At 46.3% G+C, this 21,849-nt stretch overlaps 1 protein-coding gene across 2 annotated transcripts in view; it reads right to left on the minus strand.

The window, feature by feature from the left end:
- The window catches only part of Proser2 (proline and serine rich 2), a 35,414-nt gene extending 21,321 nt beyond the window's left edge, over positions 1–14,093 (minus strand). The window contains exon 1 of one of the 2 annotated variants that reach the window (XM_021656518.2): positions 13,970–14,093. The gene's annotated coding sequence lies outside the window, so the exon portion shown is untranslated. The remainder of the gene's footprint in view (positions 1–13,969) is intronic. The other variant, XM_060372962.1, reaches the window with a different exon arrangement.
- Positions 14,094–21,849: the final 7,756 nt, after the last annotated feature.

A 21,849-nucleotide genomic window follows, 5' to 3' on the forward strand; every position in this document is an offset into this window, starting at 1 on the left:
CAGTACCGACCAAGCCATGGGTCTGTGAGAGTTATTACCACTTTGAAATATTTATTATCCTTGTCCAACCTAGGGTCTCTCTGAGCTTACACGAAGTACATATTAGAATATGTGAGGCTAGGGTCAGCAGAAGGTGTGAAGGAACCGACCCTTCTCAGGGTCTGGGGGTGGAGAGCAAGCTTCAGCAAAAACTTAAAGCCTTTGCCTCAGGAAAAACTCAAGACTAGAAACACAACCACGTCTCATATTTTTATGTTTCCTAAGTTTATTTCCCATTATTTACTAGAAGTGCCCCACCCTCAGTTTATCCTCTTAGTAACGAGAACAAGGCCAGGGCCATTCATCATCTTAGCCAGTCTGCCTCTGGCCAGCGTGGTTTAGTCAGGAGGACAACCAGCTGAGGGGAAAAGTCCTACAATAGCTGCTGAGCCAAGTCTGTAAAGAGGCAAGTGACACCCCTCCCTCTGCAGTGAGTTTGCTGGAGCCAGAATTAAAACAACAACAACAACAAAAAAAAAAAACCCATCTTATTTTCTTCTTAACAGGACATTCCAGAAAGACTAGCATACCCCAGAGGGTCTGCCTACAACCTTCCTTCCACCATCCCACTGCCTGTCAATACAGCCAGTAGGCATACAGAACAACCCAAGCAACTATGTCTCACCATTGTTCACCTGAAAACCTCAGCGTCTGTGCAATCTCAGCGCTGACGTCCGCTAAAGGCCCGTCCACAGGCCCAAAGCTTTGAAGACACTGTTGGCTTCTCCCTCCGCCTGTCACTCGTCTCCAGCCAGCCCTGCACATTCTCCCCACATGTCCACTTTCTTCCCAGCACCCCCAGTACAAGCCCACTATGGCCCATGCTGACCCATTGCCAACCTGCCATGCTCATCTCAGTATTCACCTGTCTTCCTATTCTTCTTCACATGCTCTGGGCATGATTACACTGGATCAAACCAGATACACAACTTGATGTCACCACTCTCCTAAAGTGATGAACTCTAACCTCCTCCCTACAGACTTCAAGATCAAACAGACTGCAGCATGGTAAAAATTTTATTTAATCAGTGTTTGCAGCATACCAGGATGAAGCAACTTCATAATAAGCATTCCACCAACCAGGTATGGTGGCTCTCAGGAGGCTGCGGAAGGAGGCAGGAGAATGCAGGACTGTCCTGAGCCTCATACTCAGATCCTGTCTACAGACAACAAACATTCCTTTAATTTCATAAAGATACATGGAAACTGCTGACGTACTAGGCCCAAGCAAGTCTTGGCACATCTTGGTACTGACATTAAGAAACTATTTTTGACAATATAATTGCATTACACGTCAATAAAGGTAACTAGGAGAATTCATGTGTGTAGCTATTAAAAACTGAGTTCTGGGTTTGGAGCAATGGCTCAGCTGTTAAGAGTACTTCCTGCTCTTCCAAAAGAGACCTGAGTTTGGTTCCCAGGCCCCATGTTGAAAAGCTCATGACCACCTGTAACTCCAGCTCTTGAGGAGTTGATCTTTTTTTCTGACCTCAGAGAATATGGACACACACACGGCATATATGTAAACATATACATAAAGTCTAAAAAAATTTAAAAACTTAGTTCTAAATAACTCTTGGAAAGTGTACTAAAATCGGAAAGTATTTAAAGCTAGATGGTAAGAGATGGTAAGAGGGCCGTGAGACATGGGACTAGGATGACGTCAACAGTAGTGATATCAGAAAAGGAGGCAGGAACAAGATGAACCAAGTTCATTCCAACTTAAGCTGGGGAAAAAAACCCCACAAATAAACCGAGTGGATGGACAGAAAAGACATGAAAACAGAGAACCTGGATTTAAATAAACAGAAGAACACCTTGGAACTGGGGAGCCCTCAAATCACCTCAGCCCTGCTCTTTGATTCTCTCATTCCTTCCTTCCCCATTCACAGCGATTTTGAGAACTTGTCTCCCAAAACTAGGACAAAAAACATAGCAAAGAAATGGTCTTTTACGTGGTCCTGAGAAACTCTCAATATGACATAATAACCAAATGACTTCTTAAAAGACACTCTTTTTTTTTTTTCTTGACCTTCAAGAACATTAAAAAACTGCAAGTGTGTCACAGTAGGAGCCATTTAGAATGGCCATGGCTGGTTACCATGAGTGGGCTTTTCATATGGTTAAAGTGGGTGAAATGGAGACAAGCAAGCACAAAGCGGCCATTGTGGGTCCTGGAGCCAGTGGCTCTTGACAACATTTGTTCCTATGAACAGGCACCCCAGTGGCTTCTGTGAGGCAGGCATGCTGCTGCTTTTACAGCAGGATGGGAATCCTGCCTTCATAGACTCTATCTGGCTATGTTAAATTCTTCTGTGCATGCAGGTGCTGTGTGCTCGCAAGAAAGAGTTTTATAACGGAGTTTACAAAAGAAGAAGGAAGAAGGGGAGGAGGAAGAGTAGAAGAAGCAACAGCAGCAGCACAGTGCTTACTATTTCGGTAAATCTTTCCGTTGTTGCCCTGGCTGCCCTTGAACTCATAGAGATCCGCCTGCCTCTGCCTTCCCAGTGCTGGGACTGAAGGCGTTCGCCAATCACCTCCCAGAGGCCAATCTATTCTTCATAGAAAACAGATTCCCAACATCCTTTTCCATTATTCAAAAAAAACCGAAGGATTAAAAGCAAAAATCTTATTCTTACTCTATTTTCTTTTCTCCATTAAAAATAAATGATAAGCCACATCCACAAGACAGCCTTACTTCAGTCATCACAGCACGCTGGTTAGCTGTGTGCACCCTTCTCAGTCACTCAGAAAAAGTGTAGTCTAACTTTCCACAGCAAGCTGGAGTCTGTGGCCCCTGCTCCTTCCACACCCAAGTCGCCCATTCAGAAACCTCAAACTGACCTAGCCAAAAGCTAAAAGCAGCTGTTGGTCCTGGGAGTCATTCTCACTTAAGAATCTCTACTTTCAAAGACTTTCTTAAATGCAAAACAAATACTCCTTACCACGGCCCCCAACAACCTGCCAAATACTTGGACAGCCCTTCTCACACTCCCAATTGCTCTCGAAGCACAGACCCATCAAGCTGGCGGCCTTTGCATTCCCCGAATGCACACCGCCAAGGAACCTACCTATAGGCACAAGGGCTTGGAATGGTCCTCTAGATCTGGCCTGTCCTTATCTCTTCCACCTAAATTTCCACAACACGAACCCCTTTACTTTGCCCCGACTCCTGTAATATGCCAATCCCCACAGCTTCCTGTTGCTCTGTCCTCAGCTTTCCAAATCCAGCCACAAAACTGCATCAAACTTACCCCTCCTTCCTCCGTGATATATCCATATTCTCTCCCCCCCAGTACACACACTTCAGGCTTGAGACATGGTCTCGCTCGCGCAGCTCCGGCTGGCTTCAGGCTCTCTGTGCACCACCGGAAGGCCTTGAACTGCCCCTCCCGCCTCCACCATCTGAGTGCTGGGATGACAGGTGAGCGCCACCAGGCCGTTTCCTTGGTGCTGCGGCTGAACCCAGGCCTTTGTGCATGCTGGACTATCATTCCACCAACAGAACCCCACCCTAGACCCTGCCCCTCGAACTCGTGCATTTTACTCTTCTCTCTGCTCCATGCACTCGGCCTTGCTGTTCATATCCACCACCGTCAATGTGGGAGGACACCTCTGTTGTTCCGCAGCGACTGATCTCATCAGGTTTCTGCATGTGACCCTTTTTGCTTCAGCTAGACTATGAATTTCTTACCGTCAGAGGGGTGCATGTGTGCACGTGCGTGCATGATGACACCTGTCACCAAATATAATCATTATCCATTATTTAACTATACCTCCCCAGCATACGCACTTTAAAAAAAAAAAAAAAAGAATTAATTTTATTTTACGTCCCTTGATGTGAGGGTGTCAGATCCGCTGGAACTGCAGTTTCTGACAGTTGTAGCTGCCCTGTGGGTGCTGGGAATTGAACCTGGGTCCTCGGGAAGGGAAGCCAGTGCTCTTAACTGGTGAGCCACGTCTCCAGCCCCATCCACACTTTTGAGACAGGTTCTCACTACATAGCCTGGGCTGGTATGAGTTCCCAGAGGCCTGTTTGTTTCCAGGTCCTAGATGCTGGAATTAAAGGCATACACCACCATTTCAAACTAAAACCCCACATTTTAAAACTCTAAAATCATCTTCTTTTCTCGGGGAGGGGGGTTGAAATCCTCAAAGTAAATTTGTTTTCTGAGACAGGGTCTTGTATACAGCTCAGGCTGGCCCGAAACTCTTCACCTTCCCGGGATGGCCTCAGGATTTTGTTGTTACTGTTGTCTCGTTTTTAGCAGTACAAGGCTTCAAAGCCAAGGCGCAGGGCCTTGTTCACGCAGCGAGGGCTCTACCACCACTGAGCCTCATCTCCAGGGAGCCCTGAAAACAAATGTTTGAGCTTGGCACTCACTCTCTCAGAGTTCAGGGGCTGAAGCAAGAGGAGGAGAGTTCAAGGCCAGGATGTTCTACATAAAGACACACTGTAACCCCAGCACTCAGGGACGCAGAGGTTGTAGGAGCTCTGTTAGTTCAAGGCCAGCCTGGTCTATAAGCAAGTCTAGGACAGCCAAGGCTACACAGAGAAACCCTGTCTTAGAAAAAACAAAACAAAAAGACACACTGCTGTTTGTTTTCAGTGCTGTCTACTGGACCCTAGCGTACTGTACACACATGGAGAGGAACACACGCACAAGCTCTACCCTTGACCCTCACCGTTCCCTTGAATAGGGTGCCCCTCAGTGCCCTCCCCCCACGGCAGTGGGGACTGACTTCAGCCTCTCACATGCGTGTTAGAGAAGCACCCCACTACTGGGCTACACCCTCAGTCTTTTCAAAAATGCTCTCATTTTGAGACAGGGTCTAAACTGACAGACTGGTCTTGAACTTATTCTGCAGCCAGGCAGCTCTTAAACTTGTGATCCTCCTGCCTCAGCCTCCTATTATGAGATTAGAGACCCGTGCCAATAGGCCTGGCAGTATTTTAACTTCTGACATGTTTTATGGAAAAATCGAAGACCTCAAATCTTAATAGACACTCCACAAAAAAATGCAATGAAAGCCTAAGATGACTGTTAATTTGATCTTTGAAAGCATAGGCATTTCGATTTCTGCTTTTTAGAAACAATCTTTCTGAGCAATGGAGAAAAACAATAATAATTTCAAACTGTTTCTGTTATTAATACTTTCAACTCCTAAAAGGAGGTAATGAGTGGAGGTCACATCACATGAACGTAAGTGACGGGTCTACACTGAGGCAAACAAGCTGACCAGGCAGCCTGAGACTGTGGGCTGAGTAACAGTTCTCCTGTCAGTAGTTTACCGTTTCTGAGCAGGAGATGAAAATCAGATGCCCCTAATAATGAAGACCTCGCCTGAAGACAGTCTAGTTAGCAGGAGCGCACTCTGTGAAATGAAATGCACTGGAGTCCAGACAGGCGTTGCAAGTTTTCACTAAGCTCATATTTCAAAAGCTGACATTTTAGATGTCTATTTTAGCTGAGTGTGGTTTAATCTCAGTGCTCAGAGGCAGAGGCTGGCAGATCTCTGTGAGTTCAAGGCTAGACCAGTCTATATATGGAGTTCTAGGACAGCCAGAGGTACTTAAAGAGACCCTGTCTCAAAACAAACAAAAACAACACCCCCCAAACAAACAAAAAACTCACACACACACAAAAGCCTATTTTCTTTCTATGGTTTTAAAAACAGAAGAAAATCCCAGCTTAAGCAATTCTTTTATTCAACAAATCCTGCTGAGCGCCCACTACGCGCTGCTCACGAGATAAAATGTAGTCCCTCAAACTCAGGCGCAATGATTACACCTTCTTGTTTTACAAAGCCTTTTGTTGGCCAGGAGCTTAAAATCCCCACCTGAAGTTTTCTCCCGGGGATTTTGTTTACTGGAGTATTCCTAACACTTGCTTAGACTGGGCTGTGGTGATCTGCTTTGCATATCTTATCTCAAAGGAACAGATCTGAATCCGAACCAGAAGTAAAGCTCCTACAAGGCCTCCCGCTGGGCCCAGTTGTTTGTCTGCTTGCTTGTTTTTTTGCATGGCTGGGAGTAGAATCCGGGCCTCTGCACGTTTGACCACCATGTACCCTCGTCCCCTGTGTAGAATTTTTAGTTGCATCTCAACAGAATGTCTTTGTTAGCTTTTGTCAGAGGAGAGAATGCAGATACCCCATCTGGGGACAGACACACAGGTTCCTCCTCCCCCCGACTGCACACCTCCAGGAACAACTTTTTTTTTAATTATGCATTTATTTTTATTTCATGTTCATTGGTGTTTAAGCCAGAATGTGTGTCTGTGTGAGGATGTCAGCTCTATAGAATTACAGACAGTTGTGAACTGTCATGTGGGTGCTGGGAGTTGAACCCTGCTCCATCTGGAAGAGCAGTCAGTGCTCTTAACCACTAAGCCATCTCTCCACCCCCAGGGACAACTTCTTGATGCCCTCACTTGTATGTTGGCCTGTGAGTAGAGTCCACACTTCAAACAAGGGGCTCTTAGCTCCTTGTGAAGAAGCAGGACCATCGGTGTTTGCTGAAAACAGTGAGGGCTCCAGCAGTTAAGATGTTGCTATTTTCAGAGTTGGAAGGGCTGCCTATCAACCTCTCCAGGAAAAACAGCACCTTCAAGAAGTTCAAGAGGAGAACTTGATAATTATTCAAATAACGGAAGGGTCAGCTGCAGCTTGTAACCTGATCAACCATCTTGGAAAATAAACGACCCGCTCACACCTCACTGAGGAGGCTAGCTAAGAAATACAGATTTCAATACACACCACAGGCTTCTTGCTGTGTTCTATTTTTCTACAGAACGAGAGATCGAGCATGCCAGGCAAATTCTCTACCACTGAGCTACAGCCCAAGACCTTACCCGTGTGTTTTTCTTTGATTTCTTTCTCCTTCTTTCTTTCCTTCTTCTTCTTCTTTTTTTTTGTTTTTTAAGTCACTGGCTAAATTCTTGCTGTGGCCGAAAAAGGACAGCCTGATAAGTGGTCCAGGCAGATGCAGTTGCCATGTGGGCTGAGTGGGTTGGAGAGATGGCCCAACCGTTAAGAGTACTAGTTGCCCTTCCAGATGGCCCTGGGTTCAATTCCCAGCACCCACATAGCAGCTCTCAAATGTCCAGTTTCGGAGGACTGAAAACCCTCACACCAATAAACATAAAATAAAATTAAAATTAAGGAAAAAACACAGCTGAGTACCAGTCATCACCAGCAATCAACACAAATGTTTTTATAACTGGTTTGGTAGTTACTAATGTAAAATAGTGCAGTTCTGATTGAAAACAGTGAAGTTCTGATGTAAGTAGGTTCTGTTGTAAGTAGGTTTGATCCTCCTGCCTCAGCCTCCCCAGTGCTAGGATAACAGGTATCTGCCACCACAGTAGGCTTTAAATTTTTCAAACACCCACTCCCTTAGGTAGGAGATTAGTAGGGAAAGGAGCTGTAAACCTCTTTTAGCCACTTCCTACTGATAAGGGTGGATGGGTTCTTTGGGGATTACCAAACTCAGACCTCAGGATGCCAGCAGTTTAGTTAAACAGCAAAGCAGCAGCAGCAGCAACCTACATCAGCAGCATTGGACCTATTCAGTAGAAGAGGCAAAAACACCACCACAGCAGCATGAAAACTGAAGCGTTTCTCCCTGAGAAACCCAGCGAAGCGATGCAAACCATTGCAAAATGTAGAGGTGCAAAAAGCAGTGCCTCACTATTTACCCCTTATCACAGCCCACAGGGGGATGTTTCCCAGCTCACAGAACCCCGCGCCCCTTGAAAGAGGTAATGCCCAGCTGATTTCCGAGTGTGTGTGTGTCGGGGGGCACTTTCCCACATCCCACACTTGGGACCGAAACAAAAAAATATTCACACGACACAACGGAGTTTCCCGAGAAACCAAAAACTTCCACGTCACACCACACCTGACGCCGATTGCGGTTTAATTTTTGTTGGTGTCAACCGCGTCTCCACAGAAAGTACCTCTAAAATCAGAAGAGGAGTCGGTGGGGTGGGGTTGACATGCTGACCTCACAGACAGCTTAGAGGCTTCGGACTTACACAGCGCGAGCGCAGCTGGCCTCCAGGGAGCTTCTCATTGTTTCCCTCGTGTGCGTGGAGGACAACTTACCCTGTACAGGAGCTTGCCAGTTCAAGGCCGCTGCGGCTCAGCGGTTCCAGGGGCTGCTTTTTGGCCGTCTGCATTCTGCACAGTACTTTTAAAAACTTTCGCACCAAGAATTCTACTGGACATTTCTCGGGTACCTTCTCCTGTCTGTGGCACTTCATCTTTACATCTTCTTGTGTCTACCTACCCTTCCTCGTTCTTGAGCCTTCTGTGTAAAAGTCCACTCCACAGTAAATCCGGATCGACTACTACAACCATACTCCTGAGCCTTGCGTGGCTACTGCCCCAAGGTAAGAGCTGGACTCTGTGCAAGAGATCAAAGCCCAACTCTTCCACGTCAGCCTCGTCTCCGCTATCCTTCCACTCTTCCCGCTGCAACCCCCCAAGATTTGTGGGTGTCTTTGTTATCAATCCATACTGATAGCAGTATGTATCTTACTTTCTTTAATCGAATCTCAGGAACAATTCCCAATGTGCTGAGCATGGGGGAGAGGACTTTTTTTTTTTACAGAGTCTCATGTAGCCCAGGCTGGCCTTGTACTCACTATGTAGCTAAGGATGACCTTGACTTTCTGACCCTCTTGCCTCTACTTCCCTGGTGCTGAGATCACGGGCTTCCATCATTATAACCAGTTAACGCGGGGCTGGAGACGAGCCCAGCGCTTTGTGCAGCACCCTGCCCACTGCCACTCACCTAGCCCCGCAGGAGAGGATCTCAGCACTCACTCAGGCCCTTGCAGTCCTCTGAAGCTTTACCCCACATACCAATGCCCCATTTTAGCAGGCAGCAGTGGCCCTCTCTTACAGCCCAAACGGAACCCCTGCCCCAGCCTATAATTACTTAGTATGTACAAAATTAACTATTTCAAGTGTCTGCAGAGAACTGAGTGTGGGAGGGGAAGCAGTAGAGAAGCAATAACCCAGACAGAGTATTGCATTTCAAGGTCTACAGAGCCCCTGAGGAGTCAGAATCCTACCCCAAACTATAGAAGCTCCGAGCATAAATCCAGGGCCACAGAAGGTGACGGAGCCCAAGTCAGAGCCCTGGAGTTCCAGTGGAACGTGGCTCCCTCTTCTTATGCAACTTTAACCAGTCCATTTTTTCTTTTAATAATTTATTTAATTTTATATTATGTGCATTGGTGTGAGGGTGACAGATCCCATGGAACTGGAGTTACAGACAGTTGTGAGCTGCCATGCGGGTGCTGGGAATTGAACCTCGGTCCTCTGGAAGAGCAGACAGTGCTCTTACCCTATCAGCCAGCTCCCCAGCCCTAACCAGGCCATTTTGTAGCTGGGTGTGACGATGCATGCCTTTAGTCATCGCGCTTGGAAGGCAGAGGCAGGCAGGTCTCTGTGAATTCGAAGTCTACAAGGCAAGTCCAGGAAGCCAGGACTGTGTTACACTGACAAACCCTATCTGAAAAACCAACCAATCAAATAAATAAGTAAATGAAAATTTGTAATTTATACATATTTATTCGTCTGCCCAGTGACTACTGCAGGGCCCAGCACAGAACAGGTGCCAGAATGGTCTATAAAAACTTTCAAAAAACAAGAGACTATCCCAGATAACTAAGACAGGCAGCCGATGCAGCATTAGTCAGACAACTGGCCCCTGAGAGAGAGAAGCTATCTCAATGAGAAAGTAGAAAAACAAAACAGCCCATAACAGAACAAAGGATTGAAAGGGAACCCAATCCACAGACTGCACTCATGCAGGGTTTTGGTGATGTAACAAAACAGAACTACAGTTGAGAGGCCACGAGTGTCTCCCACAAGGGCTCAGGTGTTGGGAGCTTAGTTCCAGCTGAGGAGGCTGTTGGGGAAGTTTCTGTGAACATCAGAAAGTCACCACGGGCAGGTTCACGCCGGCATCTTGTCCCAGGCGCCTTCCCACCCTTCATTCTTTCTTTTCCTCTCTGCTTCCTGCCCACCTCCACCAGACCATGCTGCCATGATGTTCTGCTCAAGTGCACTCACTGGCACCAACTTAACACTTACATCTTGGAGTTGTTCTCTTCGCTGCCTTGCTCAAAGCAATGCAAAGAAACTCACGAGAGAATCAGGTCCTCGGCGGATATTTCTCTAATGAGGTAGGGAGAGGTGGCTGAACGGGTAAAAGTGCTTGCAGAGGGAGGCTGATGGCCTGAGCTCAATCCCTGGAACTCACAGCGAAACAAAAGGTTGACTCCTAAAGTTGCCCTCTAACCTCCACACGTGCACAGTGGCATGAACGAACACCTCCCCCGACACAAGTAAGCAAGTAAGTAAGTAAACAAATAAATAAATATGCATACAGCAGCCGTTGCCTTTATTTGGGGAGGATACTCTTCAAGAACCTCCAAATGGATTGGCACAGAAGAGCAGAGAGAACCCTATAGGAAATGTTTTTCCTGTGTACACATACATTCAATGATAGAGTTCAGCTTAAAATAAATTAGGCACAGGACGAGATCAACAACAATGGAGCAATTAAAACAATATGCTGAAATAAAAGGCACACGGATGTGCCCCCTCTCCGTTTCGAACCACCTTTACTCCTCAATGCATCAGGGTAATTTCGTCAGGCTGCGGCTGACCAGGAGCAAGTGAGCTGCAGATGAAGGCAGTTCATGAAGATGGAAAGTACCCTGCCAGGCATGGCCTGAGTTCAGATACCCAGCATCCATACTGGCACACGTCTACAACCGCAGCACGAGCGGTCTGGCGGAGACAGACACAGGTGGCTGTCTCTCGAGCTCACTGGCCAGCCTAGCTCCAAGCTCAGCGAGACCCCGTCTCAAGCAGGAAGAAGGGAGGAAAGTCATGGGGAGAATGACTGAGGAAGACACTTGACACCGACCCCTATCACACACACCCTGCTGGTGACCAAACAGGAGGGTGGCTGACCAGCACAGGAAACAGCTCTCAACGTGGTTAGTCATTAAAGAACTGCAAAGCAAAACCACAGTGAGATATTACTTCATACCATTAGGATGACCACAGCAAGCCACTTGTGACCTACGTGAACGATGGAACACTGTGCATTCATAAAAAAGGATGAAAGACCCATACAATGCTGATGGGTCCCGAAACCACAAAGGACAAACATTTTAAGGTTCCATCTGCATGAGAACAGGCAAATCCAGAAACAGAAAGCAGATTAGTGGCTCTCAGGGGCTAGGGCCGCAGGGAAGGGAGACTGTTTCCTGGGGAAGGGTGACGGAAAAGTTCTAGAACCTGACAGGTGTGGTGGTCACATGCCACTCTGAATACACTTGGAGTCGTGCTTGAATAGACTTTAAGATGATAAATTGCATGTAATTATGCACTTTATATTTTACTACAGTAAGAAATGATAATTGCGCTGGTGAAATGGTTCAGTGCAGGGGCTCACCACCGAACCTATACCAAAAATGAGAAACCATCCCTGTAAACTGTCCTTTGACATCTACCTGGCACTGTGGCACATGCACATACATGTGCGCGCACACACACACACACACACACACACACAAATAAATGTAATAAACATTTTTTTAAAAAAATGAGAACCATTTTAGCACTAGGGAGGTAGAGATAGGTAGTTGAAGGTCACCCTGTAGTTGAAGGTCATTCTCTACCAGGTATCAAGTTCAAGACCAGCCTGGGCTACCTGAGGACCTGACGGGCGGGGGGGGGGGGAGGTGATGAATGAATCAAGTTTTCCCAGTGCTGCAGCATCTACAGTGATGATAGGCATTCGTAACGAGCTAGCAGATTCTGTTCCAAAAAGGTAGCGTATGCTAGGCTGCACAGACCATCAATGCAACACCATTAAATTCTCTCCAGGACGAGGCAATGGCACTGGTGAGGAAAAACATCCCTGTGGCTCTTCACAGACATCCATCAGGGATGTCACTACATGCAGAGAAGGTACACACGAGGAAGCCATCACCCCACACCCCCAGAAAGTGCAATGGAAACGGAAACAAAATGCTGCCCTTGACCATCAAAAGTGCTCAGGTTCTGGAATGCTCCTAGGATTCCCCTGGCTCCTACCAAGCGGCCTCGATGCCACTGGCACCGATCCCATAGCAACACAGATAAGGTGCTCTTGAAATTTCTGTTCCAGAGGATTCCCTGGGCTGTGCTCTCCTCCCCCCCAGGCCGTTCAATTCCCTCCCTTCAGGTTTCAGGCCTCTGCTCTGCCTCTAAGAGTTACCTGAGCCCATCTGCAGATCAACACAAGGTGCCAACTGTAGGCTCCTGAGGTGTCTGAGAACTTTGGAACCAAGGCCAGGTGTCTGATCAGCCACTGACAAAGGCAGGATTACCAGATCTGGGTTTAATCAGTTTGGACCACACGGCTCTTATCTAGAAATTCTTGCATGTGCAATGTCGCGTCAGGGCTCAGCACACCAGAGCTGGTCAAACAGACTTCAAATCTAATGATGAGGGAACCGGTAGCCACACCAGGCCTGCATTAAAACAGGCCAATCCCTCTGCAATAAAAAAGCCATGAGGCTCTCTATCTTCAAAAGCACAACTCTCTTTATGACTGCCACTTATTCCAGTTTCAAATTTCTGGTTTCTGCGAGTGGAGAAAAAAAAAAAGCACTTTAAAATTATCAGCATCCAAAATTTTCCAGGAGCTCATTGGAGGCACTGTTGGAAGGAACCAATCCGGTCACCGAAAAAAAAAAAGCGGCTATTAGTCGTCTGGACAAGAAAACACATAAGATTCCATACATACACTGTCAAGCCTGGCAAGAAAGATCTGAGCAGACTTCCACCCTTCCCACCCAACCCCAAGTAAATAGGGCATTTGTTTGTATTTCCACATTGGCTGCACCAACGAAAATACCTCCTCCACCTAGAAAAACAATCCCGAACATTCAGGCATGGAATATGAGGGCAAAGTTTTAGCACACACTGGAGAACCTCACAGAAAATTATTATTATTATTTTATAAAAGTCTGTCCGGCAAGCACTTTCCCGAAGTTTACACTTAATACCTGATTTGGTGTTTCTAGATCGGCCAGGGACAAAGCTTTTTGTTGTTTTTGTTCTCTATTAAAATTGAGCCAGAAGGAATCTTCCCCCAGCAGAACTTGAAAGTTCTGTTTAGGGGGAAACACACACACACACACACCTTCATTTTCTGCTTTGCACCAAATAGGTTCAGGCAAGAGTTAAAAGTTGTCCTGCGGTTAAGTGATGAGGGGTGGGGTGGGGGGTGGGGGTTAGTTGCTTAAATTTAGAATCCGTAAAACAATGCTGGGAAACTTTCCGTCTGGGAGAAACGCTGCCGTTTACTTGACTGCCTTTTGTTAAGCCGCGTCCCATTAGCCACAAATCCTCTCTTCTCATCCCGCAGCCCCAGTCCCCGGGCAGACCCACACAAACATCCCCGCGCAATTCAGTTCCCCGCGGGGCGCGGCGGAGGCGCGGAAAGCTGCGGAGGGGTTCGCGCAGGAGGCTGCTCTAACAGGTGGCTCCGGCCACCTCCGGGTTCCAGCCTCGCGGGGGACGGGTCCTCAGGCGCAGCCGGGTGCCGATCCCCTCGTCGGGCTCCGGGAAAGGCGGGGAGCAAAGCCTGAGAGCCGGGGACCCAACGCGGACCACACACCCCGAGCCACCGCGCGCTCGCCCTCGGGGAGACCCCGCGTGGGAAGCCACGCACCGCGACCCCCGGAGTCCCGGGACGAAGGCCACCCCGCGGCACCAACCCGGCGGCGGCGGGCGCCCGGGCTGCGCGCCCAGGACTTCCCCGACGCGGCGCCCTTGACGATCGGACGGCCGCCGCCGCGACCCGCCGCTCACCCCTCGGCCTGCCCCTGCTCGGCCGGGCGGGACTCACCAGGCCGGGTCCCCTCCGAGGGTCGCAGGTGTCCGCGCCGACGGCGACCGCAGCGCTCGCGCCGTCCACCCGCCAGCGAGCCGCGCACGCTCGGCCCGGAGCGCCCAGCACCTCCCCGCCGCGCGCGCTCGGCCGTGCGCGCGCCGCCCAGCGCCCGCGCTGCGCCTCTGCCGCGCGTTCCCGGCTGCGGGACACCCGTCGGCCGGAGGTGCTCTGCGCGCCCCCGCGACTCTTAAAGGGCCAGCGCCAGAGGCCCCGGGAGGTGCCTTTGGCCATCTTTCAGGACTTCTAGGTCTACTGGTGAGACCGAATGGAGGGTGAGCAATGTGAAGTTGCTCTGAGGATGTACTTTTGAAGTCCTGAATGAGACTCCACCACCAACTTTGAGGGTTTCATTGGTGTTTTGAAGTTGAGTTTCATCGAGCAGGTTGGCTTCAAGTCCGTGATTCTCCTGACTTGTGGGATTACAGGCATCCAACAGCAACACTTTTCTGAGAGATTATTTTCATTTAATAATAATGACTACATTTATGGAATACTTACACTCTCAGACAAGGCACACATAACATACATTATTTCGTTCAATTCGCTTAGACAATGCTTGTTTTCTTTTTTCCTATTTATTTGGGGGTGGGTGGGTAGATTTTTCTTTGTTTTTGTTTTTTGAAAAAGGGTTTTACTATGTAGCTTTGGCTGGCCTGGAGCTCACTATGTAGACTAGGCTGGCTTCCAATTTAGAGAGATCCATCTGCAGGCTGGGATTAAAGGTGTGTGCCACCACACCCAGCTTTATTTAGTTTTTAATGGACGCATAAGAATTTGTGAGTTACTTACGTGATGCTCCCATACGTGTGCACATTGAACAGTGTTTTTAGCAGGGTAAGCATAGCTAGCTCCTTAAATATTTATCTTTTTTGGAGTGGGGGAGTGTTCAAGACAGGGTTTCTCTGTGTAGCCTTGGCTGTCCTGGACTTTGTAGACCAAGCTGGTCTCAACTCACAGAGATCCACCTGCCTCTGCTTCCCTGGGCGCTGGGATCACAGGCGTGTGCCACCAACATGCTCGACATATTTATCATTTTTTGTTATGAAAAAAATGTCAAAATCCTCCTTGCTTTTTTGTGTTTCTTTCGGTATATCTGTCCATCCATCCATCCATTCATTCACTCATTTGTGTGTGTGAGTTGCTGCAGAAAAGTGAAGGCCAGAGGGCAAAAGTGAAGGCCAGAGGGCAACCTTCTGGAGCTGGTGTTCTCTTTCCAATACGTGAGATAGAACTGAGGGCTCGTGGCAACTGCCTCCACCTGCTGAGGCATCTCCGGGGCTGGGACCTTTGGCTTCTGATGGTCGTTTTACAGAGAGGGAATATCAGGTAGACAAGGCTGGAGAAATGCCCAGGTTTTGACCCTGCTGATTGCTGCTATTTCTTTATTTAGCACCAGAAATATTTCTGAATAGCTAATAATAATAACTAGTGTGGATGCCTTTTGCAAGTGAGCTCACGTCATCAGTGAGAAAACCAATAGCATGTGTTTTTTTGTTTTATTTTGTTTTTTCATTGTAAGCCTTGGTATGGCTTGAATGATACAGAATGTGACAATCTGTATCCCAAATACATTTGTGTTTTTTCCCATTTCACAGAAAACTAAGGACGGAAGTGGCTGGCTGCACAAATGCCTGGGTTAGAGGCAGCTGTCAGGCAGAGTCCAATTCCTCAGCCCTTAGATCATACCATGGTCCTCCCCAGGAAGAAGAAGGACCTGATTAAAGGGAAGAAAACTTTTCCTCTAATAACATATTGGCCTCAGCTAACTCCCTGCATCTTTAATTAATGTTTACAAAGCACTTTAATCTACCCAACGTACTAGTTAATTAAACAAGCATTATCATCCCCCTCTTTCTGAACCAAATCCAGAAGAGAATCTAATCTGATAGTTCCCTGGTCCTTGGTGAGTAAAGATCCAAGTTTTTTTCTTTCTGTTGGGGTTTTTGTTTGTTGTTTTTGTTTGTTTGGTTCTCTCCTGTCTTAAAATTTTGCCTCATATTGTGTTAAATATGGATGCATTTGTAATAAGTAAATTTTCAGAGATGTATAATAAAAAATGCTGTATGTAAGTAATATAATTTACCCTTGTCTTTAAGAAAGCAGGTCAGGCCTTTAATCCCGGCACTCAGGTCCCAAAGGCTGATGGATCTCTATGAGTTCGAGAACAGCCTGATCTACATAGTGAGACCAAGCAGCCAGGGTAGCATAATGAGATGTGTTTCAAACAAACAAAACTCCAGGCATTTTGCTAAGTAATTCCCAGAAGTTCTTTTTACTTTTATTATTGTTCTTTCTGAGCTTTTCTTTAGGCTGTTTCTTTTTTCTTTTTCTTTTCTTTCTTTGTTTTGTTTTCGAGACAGGGTTTCTCTGTGTAACCCTGGCTGTTCTAGAGCTCGCTCTGTAGACTAGATTGGACTCAAATTCACAGAGATCCACCTGCCTTTGCCTCTGTGCTGGGAGTAAAGGCTTGTGCTACCACCACCCGGCAGGAATGTGTCTTTTTAAAGTTTTTGAGGTGTGTTTTTCTCTGGCACATCAAGTAAAAAGGAGGAAATGAAAGGATTACGGATTATCAAGAAAAATAAGAAAAAAGATAAAAGAAAGGAACAGATAGGGTGGGGAGGGAACAAACAAGAAAGAAGATGAGACTGAGACATTTCACCCTAGAGGCCTCTCCTGCTGGCAGAGCCCAGCATTTGTGAGGATGAATCCAGAGCGCCTGAATAGAATGCCAGGGATTGACTTAACACTGGAGAACTCTCGGACTTCTGCTCATGGTGCAGCTAATGTCAAGATACCTTTGTGCCATTGGACACACACATGCTGGCTCCATATGGTGAGACAAGACACAAAATGAGGTGAAGGAAAAAAAAAATAAACAGCTTAGAAGGGGCTTTTCGGATCGTTATCAATACAAATATTTAATATCCAGGAAGGAAACCTCTAGAGCAGTAGTTCTCAAGTGTTCCTAATGTGGCAACTGTTTAAAACCCCCAACCATAAAATTATTTTGGTTGCTACTTCATAGCGCTAATTTTGCTACTGTTCAGTAATGAGTCATAATGTAAACATCTGTGTTTTCTAATGGTCTTAGGCGACTCTAGTGAAGAGAGCTCAACCCCTGAAGGGGTCGCGACCCACAGGTTGAGAACCACGACTGTAGACCGTCTTTGGTAACCTATTGCTTTTCTTCTGTTTTTCAAAACAAGGCCCTACTGTCCTGACTGCTGGGATTCCAGATGCGTCCTGTATTCTACTCTGTCCCCCCCAGCTCCTTTTTTTTTTTTTTTTTTTTTTTTGGTGGTGCGGAGGGGGAGCTTCCGAAATACAGCCCTGGTCTTCGTTACTGCTTTAAAACTCAAGAAATAGGCTGGGCAAGGTGGTGATTGCTTTTCATCCCAGCAAGACAGTAGCAGGCTATTCTCCGTGAGTTGGTTGCCAGGCTGGTCCATATAGCTAGTTTCACGACAGCCAGGGCTACAAAGTGAGACCCTGTCTCAAAAGCAAACAAAAACCTCAGGGCTGGAGAAATGGCTCAGCGGCTGAGAGCACTGATGCAGATGACCCAGAAGGGCTGAAGAACAACATCTCAGGCAGAAGAGTGCTGACCTGGCCGGCAGGAAGCCCCATCACTGTGTGACCCAGGCACAGCAGCTCACGCTGTCAGCACTCTGCAGAGGGGCCAGGAGTGAAGAACACTCCTGCACAGCAGGGGTTCCCTTTCGGCCGCCACATTAGCACAAACCGCAACACCTATTTTCACAGAGATCATTTATTAAGCGGGTGGAGGTTGTTGGCTGCTTTCTGACTCAGCAGAAAAAGAGCAGCAAATGACCTCACAGATGTAATGTTTAAAAAGAGAGAGAAAAGAAAAAGGGAGGTCTGTATTAGAAAGGGCTAGGACGAGGTGATAGGTTTTGATTAGGCGTGTTAATTATGGGAGAGAAAGTGAGGCTTTTGATTGCTGGACTTCAATACTTTTATAGCTGGATCCTGGTAAGTCAGTTCAGGAGGAGGAAGTGGCCAAATAAGGGACTAGACCTTGGTGGCCAGCTTTAGGAATGTGATCTGATGGGATTTAGCAAGGCAGAGGGAATGGGGGAGAAGGGCAAGGCCTGTTGGAGCCATGCTGGCCATGCTCCAGCTGAGCAGAGTCCCTTCAAGGAGGACGAAGAGTTAAAGGCATTGGCTACACAGAAGAGTTCAAGGGAGGCCTGGGTTGCTTGAGACCTGTCTCAAAAAATAATACTAGAAATCGAAAACAGATTCAGGTACTGGAATTGTGGAAATTAGAGGGTTATCATCCTTCAAATTTAATTCAAGGAAAATATTTCAAAGACTACTTTTCCAAAAGGTTAAGAGTGATGTTTAAAAGGAATCTACATAAGGAATATATTATATATAATTATAAATATACTTATACATAACACATTATATATAATATATTTATAAATATATTAAAATATAAGTTACAGCATGTTAATTATATATTAATGTATAATATCTACGTTAATACAGTGTTATTTATCATACTTATATATATATTAATTTTTTTGAGGGTATACCTGCCAAACATTAGAAAACTAGTTTTCATTGTTCAGGTGGAAAGGAGACAGGGAAATCCACTCAGTCATTACATTTTACAAGTTCTCTCACAGCATTATCAGGGATTTTAAATTTCAGGGTCACGATTCTAAAAGCGCTCCTGAAGAGAACTGTCAAAAAGAAATCTTGGGTGGGCAGCCTCTATTTTGGGCTCCTAGCGTGCTGCGCTGCCTCGCCCCAGGCCCCAAATCAATGCTGCCAGCCAGCCATGGACTCAGAATGGTGGGCAAAGATACTTCTCCCCCATAGCTTATTTAAGCTACTTTGTTTCTGCCCTGGAAAGCTGATTGATACCTGAGCTCCAAATAGGAGACGAATATGAAATTTCTAAAAATAAAGATTTTAAGTATGCTATGAGGGCTGGAGACGTGCAAGCCTGTCATGCTAGGTCCCTAACACTGTGCCAACAGGCAGGCATAGTACCTCATACCTCCAATTTCAGCACGTGGGAGGCAGAGGCAGGAGGATCAGAAATCCAAGGTCATCCTGCCTCCCACGTGCTGAAATTGTTCAAGAAGAGCCTGGGCTACAAGAGACCCTATATGAAACAACAACAAACTAGTAAATTAAGCTAAATGTGTTTTTACTTTACAAGAAAAAAAAAAAGTCTTATGCTATATAATATCATTTTAGTCAGCATGGAACTTAAGTGGTCCTAACTTATGCCACCCAGTGGCATCATCTAATTAGCATATCTAATTTATGGAAATAAACTGTGACATTGTCCCATCCAGGGACAAAACCACCAACTGACACACTGGTCAGGGCATATTTTAAACATTCAAGATTTGGAAAGACCTGTGTATACGAAAAAACTTGAAAGAAATATGTTCCAGTGATGAAGTTACTCATTGTGGACCTAATTATGTGTGATTCCTCTTCTTCTTCTTCTTTTTCTTCTCCTTTTTCTTCTGCTCCTCCTCCTCCTCCTCCTCCTTCTTCTTTTTTGTTTTTTGTTTTTTGAGACAGAGTTTCTCTGAGTAGCCTTGGCTGTTCTGGATTCGCTTTGTAGACCAGGCTGGCCTGGAACTCACAGAGATCCACCTGCCTCTGCCTCCCTGAGTGTTCCCTGTGTGTGCCCCCACACCCAGCTTATGTGTGATTCTTATGGTATGTTATGCTCCCCACAAAAACTAATTTTTAGGTCAGTCAATCAATGCTAACATGGAAAGGATAGAATCCGGCAGTTGTCAAGTGCTGAGAGTCTCTGTGCAGCTTTCCCTCACATGAGGGAGATGCACAAACCCATGAGGAGATAAAGCACAGGAAACTAAACCAAACCCCAAACGCTCAGGTATTTGCTGGGAGGAAGAAAGAGGTCGATTAATTTCAAGGTTAACATTAGTGACCTTTGCACTAAAAAGAGACAATCAGGTGGCTCAGTGGCTAAAAGTGCTTGGGATACCCAAATAGTGTAACAGTGAGACCCAAGTGTGGCCCAATCTTACCATATCCAACAACTCTGTTCCCTTCATGGCCCCAAACCACGAGGTCAGACTTCCATGCACTAGGTCTCATTTCTTTTTCCAATTTACAGTTCTAGGAGAGAGGAGGGTAAGAGACCCTTATTGGCACTTCTCTGAGATGCTTAAAATATCTTATTTTATTTCCTAAATCAGTAAAGAGGATTCAAATAAACAAACCCTTCCTACAAAGAATCACAACGAGAAAACTAAAGCGAAACCACCCAAAATTCCAGAGTTAAGTGGCATTTTCCTGTTATCCTGAAATTGCAACCCTCAGAGTTTTAACCCTGAGAGTTTTAAACCCTCAGGGCCAAGAACAGGTATTTACCATCCCTTAACATTTTAAATGTAGGCAGTTCCCATGGAGGGCTTGGAGTGCCGTTTCTGTAGCCTTTTGAGGCTGCGTAATACTCCGACGCAAACACAAAACTGCAGTTTATCTGTTAATCTACAGATGAACCTTTGTGCTGTTCCCATCTTTTGGCCCTTGTGATGAGGATTCTAACCTGCTGTACAGGTGGCTTTGTGTCCCCGCCTCCAGTGGCTTTGGGTTCTCTCCCAGAAGTGGAGGTTGCTGAGACATATGGAGAGCCAACGTTTGCCTTTTTGAGGAACCGCCATATCTGCCACAGACACGCCATCTTACATTCCCACCACTAAAGCAGGAAGGGTCCAACCTCATGGAGACCTTGTCAGCGTCTATTGTTCCTTTAAAAAAAAAAATTAAAAAGTTAAGACTGAATCTTAAGTACAGAGCTGAGACTGGTGTGATAATAAAAACTTGGAAATTGTTAATTTGGGCAGTCTGATTGCTGATGTGTGGAAATGGGAATTTGTGAGAAATTTGCTGGAGACAAGATACTGAAGCAATAAAACTATTTCATTTTTATAGCCTTAAATAAACCAGTTGCAAAAATAAAATGCTAAGCAGAGGGAATTTTTTTTCCCTGTTGGCTTTTTCTTAAAAATCTTTTTCACTTCAAAAATGCTTCTCAAGAGATTAGGGCAGGCTAAATGCATTTATTGCCTTTGCCGTTTCATTTTCCGCTCATGTCTGGCTTCTATTCCCACCACCATGCAACAGCTATACTCTTTTTGGTTTTTGCTCTCATCCCCATTTTCATTCACCAGAGCCTTTGGGTGGTGCGTTCCGTGTGTCTGTTTCCCTCCCCCCAGCGGAGCTGCAGCATTGACATAGAGCTTCTTGGGCAAAAGCACTCATCACCTTGGTCTCCAGCATTACCTCCACGGTGACCCAAAAACATCTCCACCACTGGCACAGTTCGTTTCATCTAGTAGTTGAGCACCTACTCTGGTCCTGATTGAAGAGCTTGTTTGGAAATTGTTGGCTGGGCGTCACATGTATGAAACTCATTCATCCAGCCACCACCCTTATTTGGTTGTCAAAGCTCTCTCTTTGGAATGCGAGAGATGGGAGAGTTATAGACAAAAAGAGGGACAAATGCAAGATAAACAAAGCCAAGTTTTAGTCACTCAGTGTGAGACAGAAAAATCCGCTGGAAGGCTGTTTGAAGCCCTGCGGTAGAGCACTTGTCTGATCTATTTGAGGCTTTAGGATGTCGATGGAGAGAGGGAAGTATTTCCGAGGTCGGGAATGTAGCTTAATCAGTAGATTGCTGGCCTAGTATGTACAAAGCTTGTAAACAATCCCCAGCACTGTATAAAGCATGTGCATGGTGCATGCATGTAACAGCAGCATTCCGAGGTGGAAGCAGGAGGATCAGAAGCTCAGGTTACCCTCGA

Source organism: Meriones unguiculatus, chromosome 19 (assembly GCF_030254825.1).
Source record: "Meriones unguiculatus strain TT.TT164.6M chromosome 19, Bangor_MerUng_6.1, whole genome shotgun sequence".
NCBI lineage: Eukaryota > Metazoa > Chordata > Mammalia > Rodentia > Muridae > Meriones > Meriones unguiculatus.